Source organism: Hylaeus volcanicus, chromosome 5, assembly GCF_026283585.1.
Source record: "Hylaeus volcanicus isolate JK05 chromosome 5, UHH_iyHylVolc1.0_haploid, whole genome shotgun sequence".
Lineage (NCBI taxonomy): Eukaryota > Metazoa > Arthropoda > Insecta > Hymenoptera > Colletidae > Hylaeus > Hylaeus volcanicus.
The window spans coordinates 26,085,153-26,101,247 of record NC_071980.1 but is presented as its reverse complement, the minus strand read 5'-3'; the positions used below and the strand labels follow the sequence as shown (position 1 = coordinate 26,101,247).

General features: G+C 45.2%; 1 long non-coding RNA gene across 2 annotated transcripts; it reads left to right on the top strand.

Annotated features, from left to right (window-relative positions):
• Positions 1-243: 243 nt before the first annotated feature.
• Positions 244-11,726, top strand: LOC128877003 (uncharacterized). Of its 2 annotated transcripts, XR_008457176.1 has the most exons (4): positions 244-388; positions 7,673-7,866; positions 8,133-10,185; positions 11,066-11,726. It is a non-coding gene; the product is annotated as an uncharacterized LOC128877003 (long non-coding RNA). The 2 variants fall into 2 exon arrangements; XR_008457175.1 differs by lacking the exon at positions 244-388 and having other exon boundaries at positions 4,192-7,866.
• The last annotated feature ends 4,369 nt before the right edge of the window (positions 11,727-16,095 follow it).

Sequence of the window (16,095 nt, the reverse complement as noted above, 5' to 3'; positions counted from 1 at the left end):
ACGATATTGAAAATTTTAAATTAAGTATACAACCATAATCAAATAAATTCAAGTTAAAGCAACCCGGATCTCTTTGTCAACCGACATAATCCTGTTCAAAGTGTCTAAGGAGTCACCCTTTCGCGCTGCATCCCTTCTCTCTCGTCCACCATTTTTCCCTTCGTGTTTAATTTTTGTTCACCTCTTTTCATTTCTGAAAGTCGTTTATAGCGCAAGGCCACGCGGCATTTGTGAACGGGGAGACCCTTCCTCCTCGACTTCCTGCGCACTTCCTCTTCCACGCACCGTTCTTAAATAAGCATGGGCAGTCAGTCAGTGACGACGACTCGTTGGACTCCTCGTGGTTCCGGTTCGTCGAAACGTTCGCTTTGTGAGAAACAACGATCGGGTAAACTGCCACTCGAACCACCCTTACATCATCCCCCCCCCCCCTCCCCCCGAGACGCGACGTCGTTTGTTTCATGCTAAAAACGACAACTCTTTGACTCGTTCGCTCTTTCTTCCGGCTAAGCTCCCCTCCGCGCGCCCGGGTTACGCTAAATTTAGGGGTAAACACGTGTTCCTCATTATACACGATTATTTGGGACGGGGTAGACCGCGGGGAAGTGGTTTCGGAAAATTCTTTCCACGAGGCGTGAAGATGGTCCTCGCGTGCGCCGAAGAATTAATATTGGATTCATTGTAAATATGTTTCGTTCGTTACGAGTGGCCGGATTTCACGATAGATATAGACACCGCTGAACGGAAGCCATTGTAATCGGTATGAAAGCTGCCATAGATTTTCACAAGAGAGAGAGTCGCGGTACGACGTTCCGTCTTCACTGACATGGATAGAGAATCCGGGTGTAGCGAGAATATTTTTTCTCTCTCGACGATTACCCATGCTGATCGAACCATTTTTACATACTTTCCAAAGACACCGCGACCGTTTTAGAATCCTCGCCGAGTAAGACGTGCTGCGAAACACGGCGCGCGTATGCGTACCAGGGTTTGAAACTTCATCTAGCGTTCAATTTTAAATGAAACGAGCGAGCGAATCGCGGACTTCCTTATGAGCACAAGAGACTTTCTTAAGTAGTAAAATGCAATCAGTTCTTTCTCTTGTTCCTAAACGTAGTTTCTAGGTTCATAGCCAGATTCGACCGTGCTCGTTAGCTCGAGAAAAGCATCGTTTCTTTCTTTCCAAATTATAGGGATTATGTTAATCCGTTGAAGGGAGAAATTATTTTAATTTACCTCGATACTTTCTGTGACCGTAAAACATACAAATTCTACAATATATACTCGTTGCTTCTACTAATCAACCGATTCCTTTAAACGCCACAAATCGATAAAAAAAAAAAAAAAAAAGTATTAAAAGGTCAATTCATTAATTGATTCCAATCACGTATCCATTTAATTCCAGTAAAATTTATTACCCACGCGGGACTTGCACAGAGTTTGAAAATTTGAAAATGTGACGGAGAGAAATGCGTTGAATTTGCCGCTGAAATAAATGTTCCAACCGAATCGGTAGGTCACCGAAAATAAAGTTCGCGCAGCGACGCAGGCGCCCCATACGGTGTATTGTGCGGACGCGACATAAGGGAGGTAAAAATATACGCGCGCATGCATATGGGAGAACGGGTGCCTCGATTTTTGTCCCACGATTGCTTCGTCGCTCGCTTCCTCGAATCGAATTCGTTCGAGGGGTTCGTCCCCTATCGTTCGCAACGTACACGTATACGCGGCGTTCCCGTGATCGAAATTGTGATCAGCGATGACTAAGATGGAAAGACATCGGCCACCTTCCGTGGATGTACATCAACGCTTCCCACATCGACGAGTCCACGATTCCAATCGTGGATTATTCCACTCGAAAATTGACAGAATGGGGTGTGGTATCTCGATTCAAGGGAAATTCCGGACACGTGGTATTGGGGATCTTGATTCGAGAGAATCTCCAGAAACCGACCGGTGGAATCTTCGTTCAAGAGAAATTCCAGACAAGTAACGAACACGTTCAAGTCTGATCGTTTTATGGACTGCTTCCGTTTTTTCTTCCATCTTCAATATGGAGACGTTAATAAGATTTGATGCAAATTTTAATTTCTTTCAGCTGCTGATATATCATGGGATGCGAAACGTTGATTTAAAAATAACTTTAGAACCCAGTAAGACTTTGATCGAATAAAAATTCTAGAAAAGTGGTAACGGATACCATTGCAGTGGATTGTGTATCATTTTATGGACTGTTTTACTATTTCTCCCGAAGTTTGCCCTGGGGTTTAATACGAGGACGTTAGTGGTTGGTAATTTATAGACGTTGGATAGAACTTCATTCGTTAGTAGAACTGTAGATCTTGCTAATAGATGTGTCTACTTTCTAGGAAATATCAAAACATTGTATTTACCCCATTATTTACTGCTTCCCCTTCACTACCACGATGCAGATGAAAATATCTGCAGAATTGGACGTATTCATTTCCAATTTCTTCTTTATGTCTAGACATACTACACGAACACACAAATAGTTGCAAATCCTTTGGTTACTGAACGGAATCCTTTCTCCTTCGGTATCAGCATGTTCACCATCATCAAGCTGTAAGAAAGCATGCTAACTGAAAAGTAATCCATGCATCATGCACTAATTATAATTCCATGGAAATCCTGGTTGTAAACATTTTACCAGTTCATTCAAGAGCTATTCAAATTGATAGAGTTTGCCAATCCATTATGTATATAAATATAGATCGAATAAACTATGAATAATAAGTAAATCGTAAATTAGTAAATAAATAAAGAATATAAAAGTCTGTAAATCCGCTAACAGATTAGTATCTTGTCATCATCTACGCCACTTTGTTGGCGAGTAGGTGGGAAACAGTCTCGCGTGAAGAAGTCACAACGATCGGTTATCACGTTATCAGGTTTAATCACCGGCTCTTTGCACGGTAACGCGCACGAGTAGACGGACAATCCGTGTCACGCTTGTATTTATCAAATTTCCGTGACAGCGATGTTTAGAGATCGAGTTGCCGCGATCGAGATCGATCGACGACGCAACGGCAGGTTAATTCGACGATGAACACCTCGCCGGATAGCCGTGACGCGTTCGAATTAATACGTCGCGATGAATAATTCATGTCGATCGCCGCTTATCGATCGGCGATAATGAAAAACACAGTGTGTCAGCGAGACATGTTTCGTACGGGTCCCGCCAATCGCGTGCCAGAATCACGATATTACACGCTCTCTACGGATCCGTGGATCATGCTTTTCGCGTGTGCCTTTGTATCCAATTTGAATAGCTCAGAGTGTACTCGCATTCGAATGAAACGAACGTAACGGGCCACCGCGAGAAGAATGTGACTGCGCCTCGAGTACTCGAGAAAACGGTAAATTTCACGATTTTCTAAGACAGTGCTTCGCGAACTGGCCTCCATAGAAAATCGTGAGCGATCGTTTGTACATTACAATCGTTTGAGATTAGAAGAAGAGGCACACTCGATAAATTTAGAAATCCTACAGCAAACAAGTGAAGTGCATGAATATTAATAAGTTATAATAAATGAATTTAGTAAGGATAATTTCAATAAATTTATGGTTTCTATAGCGATAGCGTGGACAATAAGAACTGGAACAAATTGTAAAAAATTTAGATACCAGATCTTTTTAATAACGTGAAAAATAGAATGAATTTAAAAAGGATAATTTCAATATATGGATCTTTTTCCTACTGTAGCTTGTGTGCTCTTATAGAATCATTTATTGGGTCATACAGAGAAGTCTAATTTCAAATTGGATCGTGTTCCATTATTAATGGACGTTTCGATCTCAGGTTTTGGGTCTTCTTAAGAAGGATCGTAATTTCTAGATTATTTTGGGTTATTAACATAAACCTTGAAGAGATACTCCAAACAATTGTCCTCGACAAAAATTCGAAAACAACGACTCAAATTTTCCTACTCAAGCGTAGACACCGCGCCATACGTCCCCTCAAGTGCCACGCTATCTTGCGAGCGTTACATTCTCCCCTTAATATCGATAATTGGCAATAACGATAACTCCGTAGCGTCATCGATAACGTCAGCGACGCCAGCGCCGCTGCTCCGTCACCGTGCGCGCGCGGAGCCACCGTCTGCGCATCTCCCTCGTCTATCCCGCAGAAGTAGCAGTTAATCCTTCATTGACCAAGATCCTTACCGTAACCCGGATTCGCCGACCATAAAGGAGTTTAGCGCGTAAAGTCGAGGGCAGACAGCGAAACGGGTGGATCGAGCGAGGTAACGAAAGATTGAAAAGAGGGGAAAACGAAGAGACGCGAAGAGGAGATTGGAAATCCACGGACGCGTGTACGGCCTGCGGCTGGTCTCTCGGATGCACCGGTTTGCAGTTCCGCCACTGATTGGCACCGCGGACGGGGAATGGCGGTCGCTTTTGTGCGCGTGCACACGTACGACGTGCGGACGCGTGCGCGCGCAAAACCTACACACGCGCCACCTGGTTTGGCAACACGGCCGGTGCAAAGCCCGTAACAGCCTGTTGGCCAACATCGGGACAGTGCGCGGGCGCATGCGCGTGCACGCCTTCGCCTTCGTGACACTTTAAATAAACCATGGTGGGGTGTAAAAGGGGGACAGGAACAAAAATGATAAACCGCTACAAAAATCCCGATATAGACGGCGAGCACGCGCACGAGCGCGAGCTCACCCAGAGAGCGTGCCGATTACACACTGCTGCGACCGTAGAGTCAACCTTCTGCCGGCAGGAATCGAAGGATGGGATGGTAAACGGCCTGATCATCGTCCAACGGGATTTCGATGGACCATGTAACGTTCGTGTTGCGGCGAATGTGGGAACTTGGTCGATGAGTGCGTTCGATAGTACATTGTGCGAAGAAAGTAACCCTGGATGGGCATCCGAGGCATTTAGCAGTATCCTCTTTTCCAAATTCCTATGTAAACGCATCCAAACCTATTCCTTTGGATGTAGATCGTATGTAGCTAAAAGTATGAGGGTATCTTTGCTAAGACGGTAGATAGCAAATAGGTGACCAAAGAAGGGAAAAAGGATTCACATAATGATTATAAGAGACTTCGAGTGTATATGACAAACAAAGAAGCACTGGACAAGACCTTCAGCACTAAATCTACCGAGACCGATGTAATATTGCACATAGCGAGTTCAAGGTATTATCTTGACGCCATCCTCGTTTTCCTCCACTAAATAAGCCACTAAAGTGCACACCTGACCAACAATCTACTATAGCTTGGAAATTAAAATGGGAATGGCCAACTCAATTGATCGATATAATGAACTTTAATCCTATAAGACCAGAGGAACTGTTCTCATTGTGTTTCGAATTGGACACGTTATGAACTAGAGGGTTAATACAAACTCTTTGCGAGGCCACGCTCATTTTAGCACAAAGAACTCGGATACGAAGGGGAAGAAATGAAAATTAGTAAGCTGTTCTGGATAACGCTCGCTGGATCATGCGTTCTTACCTCCTCTATTGATTTACATGGGCTTATCACCTTATCTCTCGCGTGAAATAGAAAGCGAGTTTGCTGATCGATATCAACGGATTCTTTGATATCTATCCGTTGTTAGCCAGAACAGCTTATCATCTCGTGACTGGTATTCTGAACGTGGAAGGCAGAGACAGGGAAAGGGGAGAAGAACATAATCCCAATAGGCATACTCTTTGACTGTCTTTCACAATTTCATTGTCACACCTGAGAAGCTACATCAGACCCAAACATCGTCATAATAATCGTCACTGAAAAATAGTTTAACTGACTTCAAAAAGTAGATCTATAAGGAATTGCTTAAACATCATAGTAAACAGCGAAAGGGTGACTTACGAACAGTCGAAGCTTCTAATTGGCGGATACACGCCACCACCCGGTTACATTGCTTGATCTCGACGCTTCGTTTGAGCTGCCCTACATATGAAATTCCTTGCACAGTCTCTATCCTTTTACCAAACGGAACAAAACGGGCGAGAACAGCCGCAGAACAAAAGCGAGCGGTCGCGATTTCCTTCGCTAGATGGAAAGGATAGAGGGAGGCGGACGAGTAACCGTTCCTCCGAATGTGGAGCAATTAAACGCATAAACGGGACCAGATCGTTTCGAATTAATTACCGAAGTCTGCCACTGAGATGTGATCATCTCGATCATCGACGTTTGCTCGATATACAGCGAACGCGACCTTTATAAGAGAATGGATTTGAGGTGGGCAGCCTTTTGGGGTTGAAAGGATCACTGTCACTTCAGGAATTCCCCACGAAGTCTGGAGACATTTTGTGTAATTAATAGACTGTAGATGTTTATGTATTTATGGCAAGTTGAAGTTTGGGAAAATCTACGAAGATGTGCACAGTCTAGGAATTATTATTACTATTATAGAATATATACGTTAAGGAAGAATATGTTACATATAAATCACACTAAAGAGGACCCAAATGTAAGATCGAAACGTGTATGTCCATTAAATTAAACTGGGAATAACTAACTTTGATGAAACTCGAGGAAGGCCATAGGTCAGTTTACTAATTCCTCGCGAGCCTTCGCACTTCTTGTGTGAATCTACACATTATCGAAATCAATGTCTTTGTATGAACTCAAATGATTTTTAATTTTACCGTTTTCCTTCTGCTGACGACGAACCGGGAAAATAATTCTGATAAATACCTGTGCCGAACATCCAGCGAAGTTTTCGTGGCTCATCTGAAATTAAAAGAGAAAAGTCGGTTAGTGACAAGGAGCAACAATTTTGGCCGCAGTTTGATTAGGTGTGGGGAACCTTTTGGCATTGGGAGACAGCACGTAGCTTCAAGGATTCCTCGCGAAACTATGTACTACGCGTGCAGAGCTCATCCCCCAAGAGATCTATGGACTACAGTTTCAGACACTCTGGTATAATTTATAAACGAAGATTCAGGGGTTAAGCAATCTAATATGAACACCTGCAATTGGGGCTGTCTGCTTTCAACTGTTAATCATAGAGATGCTTCGCGTTGATGAGGATGACCATATCTGCGCATTCGAGTTGGTCTCATCATCATCCTGAATAGTCGAATCACTGCTAGCGAATAGTTGGACATTCTGGGCGATCAAATTTATTACTATGGTCGTTGTTAAGACGATGATATAGCTAGATTCAAGCCTAAAATTTAATTTTGTGCCAATTGGAAACTACATAATCCATCATTCCTTGCAATACTTAGTTTTCTTTAGTACCTGACCTTTAGAATTAATTTTGTTTAGCTCCATAGCGAAGAGATCTGTCACCCATGTATGTGTAACGTAGCATTTGACCTACTGAACACATTTGAAACTATTAAACCGAAGTATGAATCTACTCCAAGAAGAAAAGAGTTCCTCACCCTATATCTAACCCGAATTGATCGATGCATCGCAAGGTTTCGATCGAAGATTGTTCAACCCAGCTCGATCCTCTGTTTTGCAAGGACCGATCCACGATTCGTCCGAATCGCGATCGCCAAACGAGTTGGTAATATATTAGGGGCAGATGAACCGAAGAGAACCGGTGGCTATTTTCGCGCGAAACGTTTAATTTAGCGTCTAAGCACGCCGACGATATATCGTCCGGCGCGCTAACAAGTCTAACCCTTTCAGTGTCGCAATTACGTGTCGAGATTAATAGCGACGTTTCTATTTAGCCAGTGGGGAAAGACGAACGATGAATTATTGTCAACTACCCTCCCCCACCGCTTGCTTGAATCGGAACGCAGCGAACGCTGGACGAAATTGGCGAAATCCAACACGAAGAGTCGCCCTTTCGCTGCTGCTGGAGTACTAATTGATAGGCCAGCTGGAATGCAGCGGGTAAAAGAAAAGCTGCAGACTCGAGGAGGTAGTTAAATTGATACATGTAGCGATGGGTGGCGTAAGGAACAATTCACCTGGTCTCCTCGATAAGTGTTACAATTTGGGCCTGATCTGGAGACTTCTAACAAGGTTCCTACGCGATTTTTGTCCTAGGAATATTTTTTTCTCATATTTTCTATATTTTATTATTCCTATTCGATGTATGTCTCTATTCTTAAATTTTACTTCAACGATATTGTACAAATATGCTATATGCTACTATATACTTCAGAAATTCGTTTTCTTTTTCAGGAGAACGCTCTCAGAAGTTTGGAAACTACTGGATTATAGGGCACGTAACGAGATGCATAATACGAACAAATTGATGATATCCGATTAACGTATGCCCACGCGTTTCCGGCCCAATTGTACGACACGAATACCGTGGGTACAAGTTTATCAGAAATGCACCTGTTCCTCAGATGACTGATCACCAAAATCATATTCTCGTTTCTTCGGTGACGTAAATCGGTGTATCCCATTTCTGTATTGACATTTCCTCTGAGATATGTGAGATTTATAACGAGTGATGTTTCGTGGCAGTAAAATACAACGCATTGCTTTCCTACAAGGTGTATCTAGTTCACGTCTAATCACGGTGCATAAATGCAGCTCGAAAGGACAGCGTCTCAAGTTTCACTGCTTGAGGTGAAACGGCGAATCGTACGTGTACAGCCTACATGTAGGTGGACTTTCATAGATTTGATACGATTGCGTGATGCGTGTGTGTCGGAGTACTTTCTAGAAGCGATCTATCATCTCGCTCGATTATGGCATACTCGCCTTTTATCCACGATAGTTTAGGTTTAGAACGACGATGCCGTCAGCAGACCGTTGAACCTCTTTTTCTCACATTCTGGAATTTTCGATTATTATTTGTTCGAGGCGACAATTCTTCAACTATGTGGTGATTAATATGCAAGGAAAGTGAGATCAACGCAATTTGATTCGATAAATGAGTTTTCCATAGTGTTCGTCTCAATTCAAATCTCCAAGTGTCCAAATCTTGCTAAGGATTGTCATTAGGTCTCAAGGATGGAAAAATTTGCTCTGAGATTAGTCACAAGCTGAGTTGCAACGTTATTAGTATACCAATACCATATTGTCACCCAACACTCGTCGAACAACAGACTGTACAAGCAGCCAAGCAGGTTATAGCCCTTCTAGGAGAAAGTCCCTAACTCCAACACTAACCAAGATCGCGTCTCCTTTCATCAGTTGTTTTTGTCTCTACCAGAGGTGGTGACTTCCTCCTAGAAAGGCAAGCATCTTGGTGGGCTGGACAACAACTCCAAACATTCCACAATTATTATTTAAACTGTCGTATCAATGATAGTTGTCCAAATTACTCCCATCTCCAACTATGTTAAAGATGTTCTCCATAAGGTTACTTCTCACTCCTAGACTTTAATACACAACCATCAGAGGTCTAACCTGGTATCATGAACAACAGTTGTCGAAGCCTTTAAGAAAAACAAACCGTTCCATCCATGGTTACCAAAAGAAAGCTGACGTCCATTAGAGACCAAACACAAATCCAAACGCCAGCCATCGCACAGACCGCGTTTCGCGGTGCATATTGCAGTGAATGTTGATACAAGGCAGAGGCGATGCGCGACAATTTACGTCACCAGGCTGAACTAGTGGATGATTGAAACGGGTCGTCGTTTCAACAACAGCTGCGTTCGCGTGGGCGTACGATCACTTCGCTGGCGCAAGCAACCCGCGAGAGGGCGATCCTGGAGGAAAAAGAGTTGTCCTATTAGCGGTCAGGGTATCGTTGGCATTAACCTGTAGTAACGCATTAACGACGCGTCAAGTCAACGCGTGACAACGCGACCTCCCTCTGCCGCATCCCAGCTGAGGTCCATCCGTGATCCTCTCTGACTCTCTGTTTCTCTCTGTCCCGCGGTTCTCCGCTCGTCCTTCTCGCTCTGTTGCACTCCCTGCCCCTCTGTGAACTCTCTGCTACCGAGCTCTGTGAGGAGATCAATAGGGATCCTACACCCCGTGCCTCCTCCGACATGCTGGAGGAGGACAAAGGTACTCTGATGTTCCACTCGCGTTGCCAGCGCTTCCTGTATACGTGTACGCTACGCGCGTCCGCACACGCGCCTGTCTGCGGGAATCCGTGCCGTCGTCTACGTGTTGTCGCGAATTTCACGGAGAGAAACGGACCAGGGAGCTCTGCGAGCCTAGACGTGCGCTGGCGGGGACCAATGTAGTGATCTGTAACGCGTAGACGCCTGGTAGCGTTATGTCCATCGAGTTGAGACGAATTTTGAGACGAAGTCGAGTCGTCCAGGTGAGACAAAGTTGCCTTCGCGATTGTTTGGGATCGATGGTCTTCGGGTAGCCTTGACGGTGTCTTTGATATGCGAGGGACGACGTCCGAGGTTAGAAACGAGTTTCCATAGGATCTTTGAGTTTTAAGAAAGTCTGACCACTTGTTAGTAGCTCTTAATATCGAACAATCTCGCCCTCAAGATAACAGTTCGGTGGCCGAGTAAAAATTCATTTTTGATGTAATCAATAACAGCAGAGTTGTTGTTTCTTTTTGCCCCGTGTTGTTTCTTTTTATAACCACTTTGATGGTATGGTTATTTATTACCACAGCGATGGAGTAAAGAACCACAAATAAAAGAAATCCAGTTACTCAGCAGATCAATTAATCACTAGAATTCCTAATTCTCAATCCACAGTCGATAATACTATCCTGGACCACTCCCATTCGACCTCGGCGCGGTGCTGCGAGGAAATTCACTTCACGAACGAATAAAAAGTCACTGGTTAATCCGTAAGACGGATTGCCTGTGAAAATTAATCGAAACTGCGGATGCAAAGGCAGCGCAGGCAACTATTTCTAGCCTGCTATTTCACTTTTACAGATACATTAACTTATATAAATTAGATTTATATTAATAATTCAATTTGATATAGGTTAATAAAATGTATGAATCTCGATAGTCACGTATCATTATCGTATACATGTTACACCCTAATAAAGTGCATTAACATCGAAATTAATTGTCTCGGTAGCTGATTGCATTGCGACGGTCTCACAGGACCGCCAAGTAACTAGGAAGCGGTGCCGCTGGGCACTCCTCGACCAAGCGAATTCCCTCGCGCGCGCCTCTATCGACGACGATCTTCTATTAATTAATCCCCTTAATTAATTTCATCAGCTGGCTGCGTTCGTGGCGACTTGATTCGACTTTCGATTCGTTTGTGCGGCTGCGGTGGCCCGTGGTTTTGTGGAGCAGTCTGTGCAACAACCGGTGCAAGCAACCGCGAGTGCAGCTTTCTTCTTCGCTGCCAGTCCAGTGGCACGCGTGTGTACACGTGGGTTTGGCGGTTTTAACAGCCACGCGTTACACGCTCTCACAAAATTTCACCGTTCTCGCGACCACTGTGGCACACGACCCGTGCGCCTCTTAACGCATTGACGTCGAATGACGCACAGATGCGTCATTCGGGCGTTTCATCGCGGAGTCCAGATGACGACAAAAATACGCCATCATTGGTCTCGCCGGAGATTTATAAAGGATGTGCATAGTTCACTTTCCTTTTATAAATGTCACGAGTAGACTGTAAATGTTTATGACAAGTGTAAATATACAAAGGTTCGCAATATTTAATAAACATTTAATAACCATCAACAAGCTAATCATGATGTCCCTTCGAATTAAAATAATGTGAAAGTACGTCATTGCGGTCCATTTCCTGCATACTATTTCCTGTAAAATAGGATTACGATTTCGCTATGAGAAAATTTAGGGGTTTCTTCAAGTAACCATCTCATAATTGTTATATTTATGCTGTACTATTTACGAAAGTATTTCTTTACGTGTTCAATAAAAAGATATTTATGTACATGTCAAATATCTATGATATTTATACAAAGGAGACCTCCGACGCCAATGTGTTAATAATTGAAGGACATCGGATTACGCCCCAAAATGAAAAATCCATCGCAGTCGATTGTTGAACGGGTGAAAGTCAGCCGCGTGTCCACGACAGCCGTGAAAAAAAAAGAAACACATGACGATTTTCTTTCAGGACACGCTCCGTTAACGATGAAACAGATGCAGGAATGGAGTCGTAACAATGGAAAGTTTAATAACGAACGTTTAATAACCTCTTGTTGCGGATTGGTACCGAACAGTATTCGAAAAATCAGAAGTTTGAATGTCTGTTTCGGGTAATTGGTAGACTGAATGTTATCGAGTTTGTCTTCTTTTCTCGTACTCGAATACAAAAATAATAAAATTTTATCAAATGTTTGCATCGATTAATTTCTAGTCTACGAGTAGCTTCATTCCGAGACTCGCTCTTTAATAGAGCTCACGTTGGCCACTGTAGGTGAAAGGTTGCGACCTATTTGCTGAACATCGCCATTGCTGATATGGCTAATTGGCAGCTACTGTTCCGTTGAAATAGGTCTACTAACCTACTGTGAAAAAAATATTCTGCAACTTTTCAGACGATAGACACACTAATATACTTTACCGAGCCAATTCAATATTTTTAAATATTCGACACTCTTAGCTCTTCTAAACAAGTACCCCAAGATCTGAATTTCTGAAAGCCTCACTAACAAGCTTCTTAACGAAGATATCAAAGCCACCTTTGATTGGACCTTGATACTTTCGTTAAAAAGCATCCTGGTAAACGTGCAACTTTCGTGTAAAGAAATGTTGCGTACAATACTTGGTTTCAAGTTATTTAAGTTGGTAAGGTAGGTGTCCCACCCTCAATGATCCCAACTACTCATAAACAGAACCATAGTTCTACCAGTCGTCGCTATCGACTGACGCGTTCGTTGGATCCTCCAACAGTTTCCTATAATCCTCCAGAGGAGCTCGATTCTCTCTCGCGGCGTCTCGACGGTAGAGAACACGAGTCCTCGATGGCTGCTATCGCGGAGGTGCGCGACGCTCCTCTGTAACACGACAGCAACACGTTCCCTGAGCACGTCCCGATCGGCCGATTCGGGGGCCAGCAGCCACCTGTTCGGCTCAGACGCCTGGCACAAATAAAGCAAAAGAACCGCGACAATGTGGCATGTGCGGCATCGGCGGGACAACGAGGCGCATAGGTGGTGCCACGGTGTCGGTGGCGGCGGTGACTACCTCGGTTATAAGGTGGTCATAATAGTCGACGGCACCTGTCTCAGCGAGGCGAGCATCTGAGATCGGAACTGATGCAGCCGCTGAAGAAGTCGGACCCTGGGAAGGGGAAGCTCGTGGGAGAAAAGAAGTAAAATAAAAAAAGAGCGAACGAAGTATATAGGAAGCAGGAGAGCCAGGAGAACGAGGAGAAGGACCCCAGAGAGGGATGGCAGAGGGGTTGGAGGGGGTTTTACCAGTCGGAGCGGGAGAAGATGGTACAGGGTGGCAGAGGTGGGAGACGAAGGAAGAAAGGAAAAAAGTCAAAAGGAGAACAACGAAGACAACGGCGGCGAACCGAAGTGGGGAAGGGACACGAGGGGCAACCGTGGCGGGAGGGAGGATAGGAGAGAAAAAAGAGCAAAGAGAGTCATAGAGGAGAGGAGGACCGGTCAGAGGAGAAAGAGCACCGGTGGTGAAGGAGCGTGCGCGTGCCACTGTTACATCGACACCTGCCACGAAACTTGGCTCTGCTTTTTGGCGCACATGCACCCACCACACCTTCCCCTCTCCATTCTTGGCCCCTCGGGCCGTATGCATTTCGGAACCCACCGTTTGGTAGCCAACGCCGAACGTCTTATTGCGGAGTGCACGAGCCACGCGAGCGGGGATTAAGTTCCTTGGTTCCTCGCGAACGGTCATGCGGGTCAACGGAATCCCGGGGCATTGTCAATTTCGAAAGTAACCTGTAGATTAACGTATCCTTGCTTTCGTATGCTCGCGACACTTTGGCGAAGGATACATTTAATTCTTGGTGGAATTGTGGCGTAGTTTCGGAACCCAACACTTGTACTAAGTTTGTATCGATGATAATTAAGGGTGGATTGCGATAAATCTACAAAATATAACATTTAATTTAAGGTTTCGTATCAAAATAAATCACCACGTATGACAAGTTTAAGGATACAAATATATAAGATTCTCCCACCACTTTACTTGTACCAAAAACATTTGTTTGGTAGCTTCCTCTCTTCACCTTGAAAGTAGATACGGATTTTAGGAGATGTTCAGAATATCTCTTGCTGTAGTCACTCTTAACATTAAATAGTGAGCAAAAACGAGATTTTTTTTTCACACCTTCACCATTTTTATAAAAATTGATACTTTAAAGAATTCATACGTACTTCCAAGGTATGCTTGGCAACTTGTATCAGGCCCAACTATACCTGAGAACACCCCTTTTAATCCGAGAGTCCTACAATAAATGCTTGTAGCGTAATGACTCCAAGATCTCCATTTTATTTATCTAAATCTAAATAAAAATCATTTTTTTCATTATTCAGTGTATGTATAATAAAAAGAACAATTGTTAAATATGCGATTTCCACGCGTCCAAGATGGCTCCCTTAACAGTACAAGATAGAAACTAAACGGATCATTAGGCGACAAAGGGTAGCTGTTAGGAACCACTGCCATAGACGTCCAGACGAGTAACGACGACACCAAGTTACGTTTTAACGAAGAGAAATAGGAAATTGGGGGAAACTACGGTTACTTTTAACGATCAACTTTAACGAAGACCTCGAACGGGTCAAGCGCTAATATTTGATGAATCCAATTACCAGCGGCTGCGGAGCGTTAGACGAAACTTCGGCCAACGTTCGGTGCTACGCGTGGAACCACCCCATAACCGAACCGCGTAGGGTCGCCATCCCCCCAGCAACACGCCCCCCATAGTTTCCCTGAAAAAAACCGAACCGAAACAATGCGACCTCATAAGACACGCGACGATCCGGTAGAGGCCCGCTCCGCGGCGGTGACGTCGATTGCGAAGCTGCGGCGGGCGGAAATTTCAATTAACTTTATGGAGGCCGCGATGTAAATTGCGTAGGGGTCAACGCGTGTCGGTAGGGGCCAACAGAGTGGGAAGCGTGGGGTACTGCTGCTGCCACTGCCGCCGCTACGGGGGTGGCAAACGTAACGGTGGCGGCGGCGGTGGTGGTGGTGGTGGCGAGTTCAGGGGTGGTTAGAGGTGTAGGCACGGTCCACGGCCCCGTGGGCATAGGGTGCGGGCAGAGGGTCGCTGGTTGGATGGGTATTGATCAGCCAGGCGGCCAACAAGACGCCTTTGCAGGATACCTACTATACCCGCCACCACCATCAACCAATGTGACGTATACATCGCTGCGATTCCATGTCACGTACACGCCCCCACCCTCTCTCTAACACGAGCATGATTCACCCACACGGACGACGGGGCCAACGTAAACCACCCCCGCCATCCGTAACGTCACCCACACCAGCCTGTCGCGGCACGTGAACTTCCAGAAAGGTGGAAAGAAAGCGGAGTAGAGACGAACGAACAAGCGTGATAAGGTTCTGGGGGGGTTGAAAGCGCGGGGGAGCAAGTCGGAAGGGAAGATTTTCACGACGCTACCAGCCAGACGGCCAACAAGACACTCTTGCAGGGACGGTACCGCGCATAGCGCGAACACGCAACCTCCCTCGGTCGAGATCAAACGCACACTACCACGACTCGACATGGTATACCCGCCGCCAGGACCGGTAGACGTAAAGTACTACCGCTGTCCGTGAGAGAGACCACCTACGGAAACGCGTCTTTCCATCGTGGGTAACAAGAGCGAGCGAGATGGTGAACCGGGGATAAGGTTGAACCGACGGATAGAGAGAGGATGGGGATAGATGCAGTTTGCTTATATATTATCGTCGTCTAGCACGGTGTACTCGCGATCACGATCATCGGACCGTGCCATCGTCGTCGATCCAACTCGCCCAAGGAACCCTTTAACCGTGAGAGGTCCGAGACGACCAAAGAGAACGAGGGAATAAACAGAGTATGCGAGGTTCAGAGGGTCGCCAGAGAAAGAGGGAAAGAAGACGAGACAGCCAACCGAACGCCTCTGCATCGACGCTTGGGTACCACTACACGCCTGTTCGCTCGTCCAGTCCTCAGGTTCAGGAAGTAGAGACGAAGAAAGGGTGGAGGATAGACGAGCGAGAAGGTCGAGTTCCGCGCGAGCGGTGGAACAAGGACGACACGTTGGCGTTGACGCTACCAAGACTCTCGGGCGAGAGACCTTTGCAGA